The sequence below is a fragment of the Nerophis ophidion genome, linkage group LG18 (genome assembly GCF_033978795.1).
Source record: "Nerophis ophidion isolate RoL-2023_Sa linkage group LG18, RoL_Noph_v1.0, whole genome shotgun sequence".
NCBI classification, from domain to species: domain Eukaryota; kingdom Metazoa; phylum Chordata; class Actinopteri; order Syngnathiformes; family Syngnathidae; genus Nerophis; species Nerophis ophidion.
This window is the reverse complement of record NC_084628.1, coordinates 46,416,511-46,433,905: the sequence shown is the minus strand read 5'-3', so window position 1 is coordinate 46,433,905 and position 17,395 is coordinate 46,416,511. Positions and strand designations below refer to the sequence as shown.

The window sequence follows — 17,395 nt, the reverse complement described above, 5'->3', positions numbered from 1 at the left end:
GTAAAAAATATTTCTAAATTAAGTAAATGCTAGTGCCATTAGCAAGGCAAAACAAAAAAAACAAAAAATATATGTATGTGTGTGTGTGTATATATATATATATATATATATATATATATATATATATATATATATATATATATATATATATATGTATGTATGTATGTATATGTGTGTGTGTATATATATATATACATATATGTATATATATATATGTGTAATATATATGTATATATATTAGGGGTGGGCAAATTAATGCGTTAATTACGAGTTAACTCATCAATCTGTTAACGCCGACAATTATTTTGTTGCGTATTTGCGTATGTTGTTTACATGCTTTTATTTTGTTAACGCCTTTTTTTATAAAGATGGCGGCGCCCGGAAGGGCTTCGGCGTGGAGGGGCTGTTGGTAAAGATGGAACATTTGGCAAAAATACCAGACAATTCTGCAAATTTCCTGGCTGGCTTACAGCGTGGTCACTCCGGGATCACTTACGACCGCCAGACAATTCTGGATGTGGATAGATCGGGCCGTTTTGGACTGAATGAGGCGTGCTTGCTAGACCGGCTAGCTAGCATGGGAATACTTTGCCGGCTACATCCAGCGGCCTGTGAAGCAGCGGAGTATATGTGTTGTCTGTCTATTCATGAATAATGCAGACCAGGAGTGTTGGCTGAGTTCTTAACGTTTACTTTCAGAGCGTACATATCACAACATACAAGATGCCGTCATGGCGACACAACCTATACCGGGCTACCGCGCATGCTTGTCACTCCTGTTGCATGCTGGGTAGGGTAGTTCTTTTTTCCCCTGGCTCATAACATCACAATATAGTACCATGTATATGATGCGTTCAGTTTATCAAAGCACCAAGCAAACAATCGGAAAATTCCCATCATATCAATTCCTAGATATGGTCATAATTATTTTAAGTGCACTATGCAGAATAAACACAACATTATTAATATTGCTACTACGGATAATTTGATCAAAAATTCCCTAAAACAGCCCACTACCTATAATATAGGTTTTTTAAACATAAGATCCCTGATAAAAAAAAAAATGTTTCTGCTGTTACCTCAGAAATTGCCTGTTCAGATGTTATGATTGTGGCTCAGAGATTTGTATGTAGATTATATTTATTTTCCATAACAAACAGGATAACTTAAATACCCTGGCAGTGGCAATAAGCTTAAATGTTTGTATTTACATTTTTGGAGTTGATTTTCATAAAATATGCTATTTAACTGCTACTGTTTAACAAGGACTGATTTAAATTGTGTTTGCACAACAAATGTTTTGGCGCTTTTGTTCATGTGGGAGAATATTCCAATAAAGGTGCACTACACACTACTTTTGAATTCATTATTGGGCTTTGCGTATACAATGCAGTTAATCGCGATTAATCAGAGAAAAAGTGCGATTAACTTTGATTAAAATTTTTAATCGTTGCCCAGCCCTAATATTTATATATATATATATATATACACACACACACACACACACACACACTGCCCGGCCCCCGACCACATTTTTATTTTCATTTTGAAGAATTTATCTGAATGTGCATGAACTATTTCTGTTCAAAATAGTTTGAAATGTCACATGTTAAATGTTTAAATATTAACAGTCAGTTTACTGTACCGTGCCACCTGCACTACTATATGAGTATGTGTTTTCTATTGTTTCATTGAAAATAAAACAGCAAGGTCCATTTGACTGTCATCTGTTTTAATTATGAGACACAATTGTGCCAAAGTCATGATTTTTTATTTTATGCTTGAAATAAGACAATTCTTACTTTAAAAAGGTAGTTTTATATTTGTGAGTGTTGATGACACAGCTTTGTAACAGTTGATATTCTAGTTTCAAGCATGTTTTACTCAATATAGGTCATCAAAACTCGGCAACAAGCTGTAATATCTTACTTAGATCATTTATGACCAAAACCCTTAAAACAAGTAAAAGACTCTAACATAAAATCTGCTTAGTGAGAAGAATTATCTTATCAGACAGAAAATAAGCAAATATCACCCTTATTTCAGATATTTAATCTTACTTAAATTTCAGGTTTTGCAGTGCATCCTTAAGTGCCGTATTCTGCTCTTGTCTCTTCTATCATTATTGTCTCCAAATGAATTGCACATGAGGCGACATGAATAATTACCAAACAGAGATAAGTTCTCTTTAGCGCACGCTCATGCATTATGAAGTCTCGGGATCCAGTTACACACCATCTCTGAACACCATTATCAACTTTCGGCGGCCCCGTCGGGAATCACATTTCGTGTTCTTGTTTTCACTTTCAAGCGACTGAGTGCATGTCTATTTCATGCATTAAACAGTCAGGCAGGCTCAGACGATTCTCTGTGAATGAACATAACCGGCAGCTGGGACTGTGGTTTGTTGACTGCATGGAAACATTGTGACAATGTTGTTCTTTTCAGATTTACTGTTGTGTCTGCTTTGGACCCAGCCTGGACTCGCTTCAGGTAAGAAGTCTGATATTACTTTGACTTATTCAACTAACTGCTGTATCTCACAAAGGTGACCACACTCATCACATTTTCTTCAAGGGACCAAACCATAGAAATGAAACTTGAATGTACTTTAGTTTAGACAGTGGACGGCTTGTACAGCAGTACAGATCATCAAATCAAGCTCTATTTATTTATTAGGGTCCTTGGCCCATGGCAAAGGACTCCACAGGAGTCCTTTGCCATGGGCCAAGGACCCTATTGAAACTGGTGCGTTTTATTATTACTCCGCACCTATGCGCTGTAATTTAACCCCCTTAACATGCTTCAAAACTCACCAAATTTGACACACACATCGGTCTGGCATACCTTCCCAACTTATTAGGCAGCCAAACCAGAAAAATCAAAATTGCGCGCTAGCGCCCCCTAGGAAGGAAAGAAAAACAGACTGCTTGTAACTTCCGTTAGGAATGTCGTACAGACATGAAACAAAAACTGTCACAAAGGTCTAACTTAGACCTACATTTCATAATCCTACCTTCTAGGGCAAAAATCAACAGGAAGTTGGAAAAAAACCCTTCAAAACAAAATTTTCGCAAAAAATTCAATTTTTGCCTCTTTTAGCTGAAATTTGACCCCCTTAAAATGCTTCAAAACTCACCAAACTTGGCACACACATCAGGACTGGCAGAAATTGCGATTTAATGAAAAACCCCCCCAAAAAAACTCAAAATTGCGCTCTTGCTCTTGCGCAATTTTTGATCAAAACACAGCAAAAACTGCTTCGATGAAGAAACCACAGACAAAACTGCTTGTAACTTCCGGTGGGAATGCCGGAAAGACATGAAACAAAACCTTCTGTGTAGGTCTCACTTAGACCTACATTTAGATAATTGACATCCTTCGGCAAAAATCAACAGGAAGTTAAAAATTACCCCTTCAAAATAAAAGTTTTGTAAAAACCCGTCACCTTTTTCCAAACATAAACTCCGCCGAGTGCGTTTGTCGTTTCGGCTTCAAACTCCCACAGGAGAGGGATTGAACCCTTTTGATTAAAACAATCCAACAAAGTTTTGATTACTGCTCCGGTTTTGATTTTATGCGCCTTCAAAGAACCCCTGCGCAAAGAAACGCCGATCCGTAATTTGACCCCCTTAACATGCTTCAAGACTCACCAAATTTTACACACACATCAGGACTGGCGAAAATTGCCATCTAATAAAAAAACCAAACCCCAAAAGTCAAAATTGCGCTCTAGCGCCCCCTAGGAAAAAACCCAGACAGAACTGCTTGTAACTTCTGTTAGGAATGTCGTAGAGACATGAAACAAAGACCTCTATGTAGGTCTGACTTAGACCAGGGCTTGGCAGCGGCCAAAGGCGGACCCGACCAACGCTGCTTGCAGCTTTAATTTATAAAGTGATTTTCATACATGATATGCAAAGTGTTTTACAAGGTTAAAAACAATACCCTGGTGACCCATATCCCCCATTACCACATACGTACGCACGGATACAGATTACAAACACAAACACACACAACATACACACTTCTATGAAACTGTATGGATGAATAATTGCATGACTGAGTACAGAGGAGCCGTGTGAGAAAACACTATCAATCAATCAATCAATTAATCAATCAATGTTTATTTATATAGCCCCAAATCACAAATGTCTCAAAGTACTGCACAAATCATTACGACTACAACATCCTCGGAAGAACCCACAAAAGGGCAAGGAAAACTCACACCCAGTGGGCAGGGAGAATTCACATCCAGTGGGACGCCAGTGACAATGCTGACTATGAGAAACCTTGGAGAGGACCTCAGATGTGGGCAACCCCCCCCCTCTAGGGGACCGAAAGCAATGGATGTCGAGCGGGTCTAACATGATACTGTGAAAGTTCAATCCATAGTGGCTCCAAGACAGCAGCGAGAGTCCCGTCCACAGGAAACCATCCCAAGCGGATCAGCAGCGTAGAGATGTCCCCAACCGATACAGGCGAGCGGTCCATCCTGGGTCCCGACGAGCGGTCCATCCTGGGTCTCGACTCTGGACAGCCAGTACTTCATCCATGGTCATCGGACCGGACCCCCTCCACAAGGGAGGGGGGGACATAGGAGAAAGAAAAGAAGCGGCAGATCAACTGGTCTAAAAAGGAGGTCTATTTAAAGGCTAGAGTATACAGATGAGTTTTAAGGTGAGACTTAAATGCTTCTACTGAGGTAGCATCTCGAACTGTTACCGGGAGGGCATTCCAGAGTACTGGAGCCCGAACGGAAAACGCTCTATAGCCCGCAGACTTTTTTTGAGCTCTAGGAATCACTAATAAGCCGGAGTCTTTTGAACGCAGATTTCTTGCCGGGACATATGGTACAATACAATCGGCAAGATAGGCTGGAGCTAGACCGTGTAGTATTTTATACGTAAGTAGTAAAACCTTAAAGTCACATCTTAAGTGCACAGGAAGCCAGTGCAGGTGAGCCAGTATAGGTATATATGTATGTATATATGTATATAAAGGTATATACAGTATAGGTATATATGTATGTATATATGTATATAAAGGTATATACAGTACAGGCGTAATATGATCAAACTTTCTTGTTCTTGTCAAAAGTCTAGCAGCCGCATTTTGTACCAACTGTAATCTTTTAATGCTAGACATGGGGAGACCCGAAAATAATACGTTACAGTAATCGAGACGAGACGTAACAAACGCATGGATAATGATCTCGGCGTCTTTAGTGGACAAAATGGAGCGAATTTTAGCGATATTACGGAGATGAAAGAAGGCCATTTTAGTAACGCTTTTAATGTGTGACTCAAAGGAGAGAGTTGGGTCGAAGATGATACCCAGATTTTTTACAGAGTCACTTTGTTTTATTATTTGGTTGTCAAATGTTAAAGTTGTATTATTAAATAGAGGTCGGTGTCTAGCAGGACCGATAATCAGCATTTCCGTTTTTTTGGCATTAAGTTGCAAAAAGTTAGCGGACATCCATTGTTTAATTTCATTAAGACACGCCTCCAACTGACTACAGTCCGGCGTCTTGGTCAGCTTTAGGGGCATGTAGAGTTGGGTGTCATCAGCATAACAGTGAAAGCTAATACCGTATTTGCGTATGACGTCACCCAGCGGCAGCATGTAGATGCTCAAGAGTACAGGGCCAAGGACCGAACCCTGGGGAACTCCACACGTTACCTTAACATAGTCCGAGGTCACATTGTTATAGGAGACGCACTGCATCCTATCAGTAAGATAAGAGTTAAACCAAGACAGGGCTAAGTCTGACATACCAATTCGTGTTTTGATACGTTCTAATAAAATATTATGATCGACGGTATCGAAAGCAGCGCTAAGATCGAGGAGCAGCAACATAGATGACGCATCAGAGTCCATCGTTAGCAATAGATCATTAGTCAATTTTGCGAGGGCTGTCTCAGTCGAGTGATTTGCCCTGAAACCGGATTGAAAGGTTTCACATAGATTGTTAAACGCTAAGTGCTCATTTAGCTGCTCTGCAACAATTTTTTCGAGGATTTTCGAAATAAAGGGAAGGTGAGACACCGGTCGGTAGTTTACCATGAGGTCAGGATCGAGGTTAGGTCTTTTAAGGAGAGGATGAATAACCGCTTTTTTGAATGCAACTATCACATGGGCCATCTGCACCAGGAGGTCATCAAACCATGGCCACCAGGATGCTGACACAAAAGCGCCTCCACAAGCACGGCCGATAACCTCTGAGGTAGATTGCTATTCTGAGGAACATCGGCAAATAAAAATAATAAAACTTGTAAAATAGTAAGACCCATGTGAAAAGATAAAGAATAAAATACAAGTAAGACATATACAGATTAATAGAAAAAAAAAAAATATATATATATATATATATATATATATATATATATAAATGTGTGTGTATATATATATATACAGTAAATAAATAATAAATAAATACAACAAAATAAAATCTTGCATAACTAATAGGATAGCAAGTAAAATACAAATGACTTCACAAAATAAAATCAGGTAAAAGCCAAATAAAAAAGGTGTGTCTTAAGCCTGCTCTTAGTTTAGTTTATTATTTCTTCTTTCAGTGGTCAACAAAATAAACAAACAGTTTTACATAAATACATTCATAAATTGAAAATGTTGCAGACCGAAAGGGTTTAGGCTGAATTTGAACACTTATCGCGCCTAACCCTATGAACAATGTCAAATACAAGATGAGCTTCCAAAAATTATGAAATTTCCTTTGCACAACGTATTATAAATACACATTGTACACAACATAAACACTGTTCAATTATATACACTGTAAAGGCATGTGAAATATCCCTGTACACGTGTTGAAACCTTTGTGCAATTAAATACTATATACAAACAATTATACTTCCATTATTATTGAAATCCCACAATTAGTTTTTAATTAACATTGATCATAATGTTAACTGCTGTGTTGATTCAAGAGTGATATATTTTTCCAAAACATTTGTCTTAAAGTGTTTTTTAAATGTTTGAGTGGAACTGGAACATATTAGGAATCGTCCAAACTGTTCCACAGATGAACAGACAGAAACACATCTACTTTTTAAGCTCGTTCTCATGTTTGCTTTCTGAAAGACAGCTGAACCTCTGAGGTCATAGGGACTCTACCTAGGTTTGAACCTCTCCTGTAGACGCCCAGGCAGCATGTGGTTTATGAGCTTTGTTCCGTCACAATAGCAATGTTGAGGTCAACAAGATCGTGCGGTTTTAATTAGGGGTGTGGGAAAAAATCGATTCGAATTGGAATCGCGATTCTCACGTTGTGAGATTCAGAATCGATTCTCATTTTTTAAAATTCTATTTATTTTTGTTTTATTTTTTTGTCAATCCAACAAAACAATACACAGCAATACCATACAAATGCATTCCAAAACCAAACCTGACCCAGCAACACTCAGAACTGCAATAAACAGAGCAATTGAGAGAAGACACAAACACGACACATAACAAACCAAAAGTAGTGAAACAAAAATTAATATTATCAACAATATTATCAACAACAGTATCAATATTAGTTATAATTTCAGCATAGCAGTGATTAAAAAGCCTTCATTGACATTATCATTAAACATTTATAAAAATAAAAAAAAAGAACAATAGTGTCACAGTGACTTACACTTGCATCGCATCTCAGAAGCTTGACAACACACTGTGTCCAATGTTTTCACAAAGATAAAATAAGTCATATTTTTGGTTCGTTTAATAGTTAAAACAAATTTGCATTATTGCAATCAGTTGATAAAACATTGTCCTTTACAATTATAAAAGCTTTTTACAAAAATCTACTACTGTGCTTGCAGGTCAGCAGACTGGGGTAGATCCTGCTGAAATCCTATGTATGAATGAATAGAGAATCCTTTTAAATCGGTAAAAAATTGTTTTTGAATCGAGAATCGTGTTGAATTGAAAAAAAAAAATCGATTTTGAATCGAATCGTGATCCCAAAAATTGATATTGAATTGAATCGTGGAACACTAAAAGATTTGCAGCCCCAGTTTTAATGTTTTTAATTTAATAAACAGAGCATTAGTATGGTCATGATAATCCACATAATTTACAATTCTAATGGATTTCTTTTGAAGTATGAGCATATAGAGTTGATGTTTGATTCGTACCTTATTTGTCATGTTTTTTGTGATGATACCAATCCTGCTCTTAAAAACATGAACGTTCCCCGCAGCCCTGATTTCCACCCTACATAATCACGGATTTAATTTTTCTCTGCTTTAAAAGGTAAATAAGGAAGTTATTGGCACTTTAATAGAATGTGGTTTAATGGGTTCTGCGGCTATAAATCATGCAGAGGTCGCAGTCTCTCTGGTTAATTCACTCAACATTTTTCTAGCGGGAAGACACTTTAACAAGACATGAGGTTGTGTAACTGCACATTTTTGTAATTTTTTGTTAATGTGTAAAACTGAATTTAAAATTACTTTGATAACTGGGGAAGTCATACTATAGCAGGGGTGTCAAACTCAAATACAGAGTGGGCCAACATTTTTAACCGGACAAAGCCGCGGGCCAAGGTTGAACAAATTAACATTTTAATAGGGACCCAAACAAGTTTGTATTGAATATTGAACAAGCAAGGCTTATATAACTTTACAGTGACATGCAAAATTGAATTTCAAATAATAATAACAATAATTAAAAAATATCAATGGCATATCAAATAAAATTTTAATACAAATGTAATGCCTCTTTTCTATTTGCAGCCTTCTGAGGTAAATATCAAAATAAACTTTTTCCAAAGGCCAATAAAGTAAAATATTGAAAGTAAAATAACAATAAGGAATGAATCAAACATTCAAGCCTTGAAGTAGCAAGAGAAAGTGAATGAATGAAACTTTAATTTTTGCTCAGTTTGCTACAATGATTTGCTTTAACATCGCTTATATAACCTAGTAGTGCAAAATCAACTTTCAAAAAACAAACAAAAAAACATCACAGAAATAAAATTTAAATAAAAAATGTAATGCATCTTTTCTATTTGCAACCTTCTGAAGTAAATATCAACATGAACTTTTTCCACTAGCTAATAAATTTGAAAATAAAATAACAATGAGGTGGTTGGGGGGTGGCGGGGTTCGGTGGTAACGGGGGTGGATATTGTAGCGTCTCGGAAGAGTTAGTGCTGCAAGGGTTTCTGGGTATTTGTTCTATTGTGTTTCGGTGCGGTTGTTCTCCCGAATTGTGTTTGTCATTCTTGTCTGGTCAGGGTTCACAGTGTGGCGCACATTTGTAACAGTGTTGAAGTTGTTTATACAGCCACTTTCAGTGTGACCTGTATGGCTGTTGATCAAATATGCAATGTTAATTTGATTTTGCCTCAAGGGCCAAATGAAATTACACGGCGGACCAAATTTGGCCCGCGGGCCAGAGTTTGACACCCATGTACTATAGGGTTTGGAGTAAAGTCGCCTCTCGCCACAGTGCGTTTCAAATATAATATTCATCATTTTTTACCTCATTTGTTTTTTGTAAGGATAATCTACAACATTTTTGCCCTAAATTAAGCACTTTCAAGTGTAAAATGGCTAAATTAATTAAAAATATCAACCCTACTGTAGTATTGGCCACTAGATGAGGCCAAACCAATGAGATCATGCTGTTAAGTATCTTGGTCACTGATTGGCTCAGTCTTACGCAGCATTACGATAATTGATAAAGGAATTTAAAGGTGACCAAAAGGTGTTATTTCATGTCATAATATCGAACAACATATTTAGAAGGTAGTAAACTGTTTTTTTTAATGCTCCAGCTATCAAAATATTACATAATGTTGGCCAAAATTAAGCATTTTTTAAGAATAAAAATAGGAAAATTAATTAAAAAATATCAACACTACAGTAGTATTTGCCACTAAATGAGACCAGACCAATTAAATTACACCGTTCAGTATTGTGGCCACTGATTGGCTCGGCCTCAGGCAGCATTAATGTATTGGATTAAAATAGTGTAATGGTTACTAAAGGGTGTTATTTAATCTATAGAGAGCTCTCATATTGTTAAATTTTTTTTAAAATTTTGTTATGATTCCTACTAAATGCATTTATCGCTGTCATATCCGGGACCAATTAACGGCCGACTGACCCCTTCTTTAGTTCTATTGCAACCTGCCACAATGCGTCTGGCAGATATATTTGATAAATTATTTACATGTTGCATGAAAATATTGTGATTTGGAATGACGATGCAATCAAAAAACTTCCTACACAATATAAAATTGCCTGCACTCTTCTGTAGGTGATGTCATTCGGCTGATGCGGGCCCACCCACTTTTTGGAGCTACTGTAAAAGCAAGCAATTTCAAAGTATGCTGAAACTTGATAGAAAACAATCCTAAAATCACCACTGTGTCTATTTTGAGGGCGAATTTTACCTGTTGACATCATTTTTTAGGTCCAGAACTATGAAATAAGTGTTGTCATCATTAGAGGGGCACTGTAAGAATAACAGTGATCACTAGAGATGTGCGGTTTGCGGTCTCATCCACGGAGTCCGCGGATAAACCGCGGGTCGGGCGGGTGACATGATGAAAAAATTTATTTTAATTAGATTCGGGCAGGTGGTGGTTGAATCATCCGGAAATATTTTATATACATGGTTCTGGGATCGGTATCCTTTGCCAATCAAAGAGCCATTTAAGACCCGAGTCACAAAGCGAAGAAGACAATAGGAGACCCTAAATTCTCTAGAATGACTACCGGCAGTCACGCAGACAATAAGTATTAGGGCGTGCTATGAAGTCATTGACTTTGTCGCCCTCTACAGGATGTACGATCTGCTTGTCAGTCCAGCAACACACACACGACTGCAAGGCATACTGGGTGACACAGAGTATACTAATGGTTGTGATATAAACAATTTTAACACTCTTTGTAATATGCGCCACACCAAACAAGATTGACAAACACATTTCGGGAGGACATCCTCCCAGTAACACAACATAAACGCAACACAACAAATACCCAGAATCCTTTTTATCCATGACACTTCCTGACTATTTTATACACCCCGCTAGCAGCAAACCCGCGTGCGTCGGTAAGGTGGGCGGGGTTGGGGGCGCAGGGGAGTAAAATATATTCAGGATGTGTCACGGATACAAAAGATTCTGGGTATTTGTTGTGTTGCGTTTATCTTGTGTTACCGTGAGGATGTTCTCCCGAAATGTGTTTGTCAATCTTGTTTGGTGTTGCTTCACAGCGTGGCGCATATTAGTAAGTGTTAAAGTTGTTTATATTAGAACCATCAGTGTACTCTGTGTCACCCAGTATGCCTTTCAATCTTGTACGTGTGATTGCGGAAGCTGCACACAACATGTTGCTGGACTATCAATCGGTGTGTACATGTTGATGTAGGTGTCAAAGGCAATGGCTTAACAGCATGCCCATATTCTTGTATGCCATATTCTTGTCATCAGGATGAACGCCAATTGAATTATCGCGAGAACGTTAGCGGCTCCAATTGTCTTCGTTACTCTGTGAAACGGGTTTAGACAGCTCTGTGAGTGGTAAAGGTGGCCAACCTCTGATGTATTTCAGCGGGCGGGTGGCGGGCGGATGCGTTTCTGATAAAATGTTGGTTCGGGTGGACGGCGGGCGGATGACTACTTTGGTGACGCGGTTGCGGATGATATAATTGCCTATCCGCGCATCTCTAGTGCTCACACTAAATATTCACACTTAATTCACAATGTAGGCTGTGTTGAGTCATTTTCAATCTACTACACAAGCTGCACACTGACTACTCTGCAGTATGTCCAAGTTTCATTTTTATAGTATTTTCTCTTCAGAAGATGCACTTAATTGCTGTAATGTGCGATATTGGAAGTAACATTTCTTTACCATTTTAAAGAATCAACTGAAGAAAGTGCAGATGTGTCCATCAATGTAGTGATTGGCCGAGATCCGTGTCCTGAGAGAACGTACTTCTCCAACCAGCTTTGTTTAGAGTGCCCCTCCGGTCATTTGTAAGCCTTCAACAACCACTATGCAATGCTATACTGAAAGTACACTGTGATATTTAGTGGATTTGTTTATGTTTTACAGTTGTCCTGGAAATCTATCTGCTGCTCAGAGATGCCCACCAGGAACATTCAATCCATATGTAGGGAGAGGCAGCATCAACGATTGCAAGGTACGGTACACCAAAAACTAGAACTGGCAATTCCTCAGGGAATTGCATGTGAATGATCCAATGGTGAAGTTGAACTAAAATGCTGACAGAATGTAAGAATGGTATGAATGTTGAAATTCTTTAAACACTGAATTAGTTTGAATGTTGAAGAGTTTGAATTTCCAGGGAAACCAGTATTTGGTTTGGAACTTGGGATAGTGTTAGAAATGTCCAGGATGAGTGGAATGTTTTAATGTTGGAATGGTTTGAATAGGTTGAAAAATGTGGGAATTGTGCAACTTGGAAAAATGTCCCGTTCATTTCAACTTGTTTTTTTTTTCCTGAATATGAGTGTTTTGACGGTGAACGGTTGAAAAATGTGAAAGGAATAGTCAAACTTAGGGAGGGTGGAACTAGGGTGCCAAAAACGGGAACTCCTGGAAATGTGTTAAATGTGGAAAAATGGTAGTTTGAATGTCCAGGATGAGTTGAATGTGTTGAAGATGAAATGGTTTGAACCCGTTGAAGAATGTGGGGATTGTGGAATTTAGAAAAATGGCCAATTCATTTTCAATGGGGAAAATGCAAAAAATAAAATAAAAAAGTAAATATGGAAAATCCGGGAATTTTTTGGGGAATTGTTGAAGTAAATCACACAATTCCCAAACAGGCTGAATATTTTGAAGTTGGAACAGTTTGAATCAGACGAAAATTGCGCAGTGGGAGAGTGGCCGTGCGCAACCCGAGGGTCCCTGGTTCAAATCCCACATAGTACCAACTTCGTCACGTCCGTTGTGTCCTGAGCAAGACACTTCGCCCTTGCTCCTGATGGGTGCTGGTTGGCGCCTTGCATGGCAGCTCCCTCCATCAGTGTGTAAATGTGTGTGTGAATGGGTAAATGTGGAAATAGTGTCAAAGCGCTTTGAGTACCTTGAAGGTAGAAAAGCGCTATACAAGTACAACCCATTTATCATTTATTTATTTAACTTTGAAATCAATGGGAATTTCTGAAAAAAATGGGAATTTTGGGAAAAGCAGGAATTTTTTGGAAAATGGTTAAACAACTTAAATGTTCTGAATGACTTGAAATAGCTAGTGTTGAATTTTTACAAATCGGTCACAATATGTTGAAGTAGTAACATGTTGAATTGAGAAATGGTATTACGGAATTCCTAGAATTTTGGGAAAACCGGAATTTTTCCTGTTCAAAAAACAACTTAGTTTTTTGTCTTGGTTAAGAGGAGTATTTTGACGGTGAATGATTGAAATGGGTTGAAAAATGTGAAAGGAGTAGTCGAACTTAAGAAGTGTGGAAATAGGTTACCAAAAACGGGAACTCCTGGAAATGTGTTGAATGTAGAAAAATGTTAGTTTGAATGTCCAGGATGAGTTGAATGTGTTGAAGATGAAATGGTTTGAATCGGTTGGAGAATGTGGGAATTGTGGAATTTAGAAAAATGGCTAGTTCATTTTGAATGGGGAAAATGCAAAAAAACAAATACATTAGAATTGTTGAAGTAAACCACAAAATTCCCGAACAGGCTGAATATTTTGAAGTTGGAGCAGTTTGAGTCAGACGAAATTTGTGGGAATTGTGGAACTTTGTAGAATATCCCATTGATTTCAATGGGAATTTCAGAAAAAAATGGGAATTTTGGGAAAAGCAGGAATTTTTTTGAAAATGGTAAACAACTTAAATGTTCTGAATGACTTGAAATGGTTGGTGTTGAATTTTTACAAATCGGTCACAATATGTTGAAGTAGTAACATGTTGAATTGAGAAATGGTATTACGGAATTCCTAGAATTTTGGGAAAACCGGAATTTTTCCTGTTCAAAAAACAACTTAGTTTTTTGTCTTGGTTAAGAGGAGTGTTTTGACGGTGAATGATTGAAATGGGTTGAAAAATGTGAAAGGAGTAGTCGAACTTAAGAAGTGTGGAAATAGGTTACCAAATACGGGAACTCCTGGAAATGTGTTGAATGTGGAAAAATGTTAGTTTGAATGTCAAAGATGAGTTGAATGTGTTGAAGATGAAATGGTTTGAATCGGTTGAAGAATGTGGGAATTGTGTAATTTTTAGAAAAATGGCTAGTTCATTTTGAATGGGGAAAATGCAAAAAAAAAAAAGTAATTATGGGGAATATGGGATTTTTTTTTTTGAATTGTTGAAGTAAACCAAACAATTCCCGAACACGCTGAATATTTTGAAGTTGGAACAGTTTGAATCAGACGAAAATTGTGGGAATTGTGGAACTTTGTAGAATATCCCATTGATTTCAATTGGAATTTTAGAAAAAAATGGGAATTTTGGGAAAAGCAGGAATTTTTTTGAAAATGGTAAACAACTTAAATGTTCTGAATGACTTGAAATGGTTGGTGTTGAATTTTTTCAAATCGGTCAAAAATGTTGAAGTAGTAACATGTTGAATTGAGAAATGGTATTACGGAATTCCTGGAATTTTGGGAAAACCGGGAATTTTTCCAGTCTAAAAACAACTTTGTTTTCTGTCCTGATTAAGAGTGTTTTGACGGTGAACGGTTGAAATGGGTTGAAAAATGTGAAAGCAGTAGTCGAACTTAAGAAGTGTGGAAATAGGTTAACAAAAACGGGAACTCCTGGAAATGTGTTGAATGTGGAAAAATGGTAGTTTGAATGTCCAGGATGAGTTGAATGTGTTGAAGATGAAATGGTTTGAATCGGTTGAAGAATGTGGAAATTGTGTAATTTTTAGAAAAATGGCTAGTTCATTTTGCATGGGGAAAATGCAAAAAAAAAAAAAAAAAAAAAAAAAGGAATTATGGGAAATCCGGGAATGTTTTTTTTTAGAATTGTTGAAAAGGACCACACAATTCCCGAATGGGCTGCATATTTTGAAGTTGGAACAGTTTGAATCAGACGAAAATTGTGGGAATTGTGGAACTTTGTAGAATATCCCATTGATTTCAATGGGAATTTCAGAAAAAAATGGGAATTTTGGGAAAAGCTGGAATTTTTTTGAAAATGGTAAACAAATGTTCTGAATGACTTGAAATGGTTGGTGTTGAATTTTTACAAATCGGTCACAATATGTTGAAGTAGTAACATGTTGAATTGAGAAATGGTATTACGGAATTCCTAGAATTTTGGGAAAACCGGAATTTTTCCTGTTCAAAAAACAACTTAGTTTTTTGTCTTGGTTAAGAGGAGTGTTTTGACGGTGAATGATTGAAATGGGTTGAAAAATGTGAAAGGAGTAGTCGAACTTAAGAAGTGTGGAAATAGGTTACCAAATACGGGAACTCCTGGAAATGTGTTGAATGTGGAAAAATGTTAGTTTGAATGTCAAAGATGAGTTGAATGTGTTGAAGATGAAATGGTTTGAATCGGTTGAAGAATGTGGGAATTGTGTAATTTTTAGAAAAATGGCTAGTTCATTTTGAATGGGGAAAATGCAAAAAAAAAAAAGTAATTATGGGGAATATGGGATTTTTTTTTTTGAATTGTTGAAGTAAACCAAACAATTCCCGAACACGCTGAATATTTTGAAGTTGGAACAGTTTGAATCAGACGAAAATTGTGGGAATTGTGGAACTTTGTAGAATATCCCATTGATTTCAATTGGAATTTTAGAAAAAAATGGGAATTTTGGGAAAAGCAGGAATTTTTTTGAAAATGGTAAACAACTTAAATGTTCTGAATGACTTGAAATGGTTGGTGTTGAATTTTTTCAAATCGGTCAAAAATGTTGAAGTAGTAACATGTTGAATTGAGAAATGGTATTACGGAATTCCTGGAATTTTGGGAAAACCGGGAATTTTTCCAGTCTAAAAACAACTTTGTTTTTTGTCCTGATTAAGAGTGTTTTGACGGTGAACGGTTGAAATGGGTTGAAAAATGTGAAAGCAGTAGTCGAACTTAAGAAGTGTGGAAATAGGTTAACAAAAACGGGAACTCCTGGAAATGTGTTGAATGTGGAAAAATGGTAGTTTGAATGTCCAGGATGAGTTGAATGTGTTGAAGATGAAATGGTTTGAATCGGTTGAAGAATGTGGGAATTGTGTAATTTTTAGAAAAATGGCTAGTTCATTTTGAATGGGGAAAATGCAAAAAAAAAAAAGTAATTATGGGGAATATGGGATTTTTTTTTTTGAATTGTTGAAGTAAACCAAACAATTCCCGAACACGCTGAATATTTTGAAGTTGGAACAGTTTGAATCAGACGAAAATTGTGGGAATTGTGGAACTTTGTAGAATATCCCATTGATTTCAATTGGAATTTTAGAAAAAAATGGGAATTTTGGGAAAAGCAGGAATTTTTTTGAAAATGGTAAACAACTTAAATGTTCTGAATGACTTGAAATGGTTGGTGTTGAATTTTTTCAAATCGGTCAAAAATGTTGAAGTAGTAACATGTTGAATTGAGAAATGGTATTACGGAATTCCTGGAATTTTGGGAAAACCGGGAATTTTTCCAGTCTAAAAACAACTTTGTTTTTTGTCCTGATTAAGAGTGTTTTGACGGTGAACGGTTGAAATGGGTTGAAAAATGTGAAAGCAGTAGTCGAACTTAAGAAGTGTGGAAATAGGTTAACAAAAACGGGAACTCCTGGAAATGTGTTGAATGTGGAAAAATGGTAGTTTGAATGTCCAGGATGAGTTGAATGTGTTGAAGATGAAATGGTTTGAATCGGTTGAAGAATGTGGAAATTGTGTAATTTTTAGAAAAATGGCTAGTTCATTTTGCATGGGGAAAATGCAAAAAAAAAAAAAAAAAAAAAAAAAAAAAAAAAGGAATTATGGGAAATCCGGGAATGTTTTTTTTTAGAATTGTTGAAAAGGACCACACAATTCCCGAATGGGCTGCATATTTTGAAGTTGGAACAGTTTGAATCAGACGAAAATTGTGGGAATTGTGGAACTTTGTAGAATATCCCATTGATTTCAATGGGAATTTCAGAAAAAAATGGGAATTTTGGGAAAAGCAGGAATTTTTTTGAAAATGGTAAACAAATGTTCTGAATGACTTTAAATGGTTGGTGTTGAATTTTTACAAATCGGTCGAAAAATGTTGAAGTAGTAACATGTTGAATTGAGAAATGGTATTACGGAATTCCTGGAATTTTGGGAAATCCAGGAATTTTTCCAGTTCAAAAAACCACTTAGTTTTTTGTCCTGATTTGACGGTAGAACGGTTGAAATGCGTTGAAAAATGTGGAAGGAGTACGCGCCAGAAATAAGAGTGGAAATAGGGCTTTGGAAAAT

General features: G+C 36.9%; 1 protein-coding gene across 1 annotated transcript in view; it reads left to right on the top strand.

The window, feature by feature from the left end:
• Nucleotides 1–17,395, top strand: part of LOC133537328 (neurogenic locus notch homolog protein 3-like) — a 90,249-nt gene that overhangs the window by 12,273 nt on the left and 60,581 nt on the right. Inside the window, exons 2-4 of the mRNA XM_061878360.1 lie at nt 2,449–2,493; nt 11,890–12,004; nt 12,084–12,171. The gene's annotated coding sequence lies outside the window, so the exon portion shown is untranslated. The remainder of the gene's footprint in view (nt 1–2,448; nt 2,494–11,889; nt 12,005–12,083; nt 12,172–17,395) is intronic.